This window comes from Seriola lalandi, unplaced genomic scaffold (assembly GCF_002814215.2).
Source record: "Seriola lalandi dorsalis isolate HSWRI2012SDOR001 ecotype SW California unplaced genomic scaffold, Sedor1 jcf7180002051219, whole genome shotgun sequence".
NCBI lineage: Eukaryota > Metazoa > Chordata > Actinopteri > Carangiformes > Carangidae > Seriola > Seriola lalandi.
The window spans coordinates 4923-5467 of record NW_019521772.1 but is presented as its reverse complement, the minus strand read 5'-3'; the positions used below and the strand labels follow the sequence as shown (position 1 = coordinate 5467).

At 40.0% G+C, this 545-nt stretch overlaps 1 long non-coding RNA gene across 1 annotated transcript in view; it reads left to right on the top strand.

Moving 5' to 3' along the window:
• LOC111649564 (uncharacterized) overlaps positions 1 to 537 on the top strand; it is a 2013-nt gene extending 1476 nt beyond the window's left edge. The window contains exons 3-4 of the long non-coding RNA XR_002760306.2: positions 160 to 206; positions 356 to 537. This is a non-coding gene — a long non-coding RNA (uncharacterized LOC111649564). The remainder of the gene's footprint in view (positions 1 to 159; positions 207 to 355) is intronic.
• The last annotated feature ends 8 nt before the right edge of the window (positions 538 to 545 follow it).

Sequence of the window (545 nt, the reverse complement as noted above, 5' to 3'; positions counted from 1 at the left end):
TCATTTTCTAAAGGTAGAGCTGAACAGTGAATTCACTGCACTGTAGTTGAGGCTTTGTTCAAAGTTTGATTGCATTTCTCTGTGTGTGTTTTCTGATGCACAGTCGTCATTTAGTTTTCCTCAGTTACAGCAGTTATGTTCTGCTTTCACACATTTCAGGTTCAAGATCTCATTTTTTCAAAACTCTGCACACAAATCCAGAAATGGTGAGCGCCACATATCTGCTGCAAGATGAAACTGCATTGAAAATATCATTAACAGATGATAATAATAATAATAATAATAATAACACATCTCAAAATCAAGCATTTGCACCTTTTTCATTATAGTAAATGTTTTCTTCTGCTCTCCACAGGCTGCAGTTTACATTCCCATACAGAGCTGTAAAGTGCCAGTTCACTAAACACCAATGAATCTCTTTCTAACGTCAGTCCGGTTTAATGAAAACATTCGGTGAAGCGACGGACTGACTTCTCATGTTGGGACTGGTGAGGAGGGTCGGACGGTCTGAGAGGCTTCGGCTCGGTGGTTCGTGTTGAGACGTG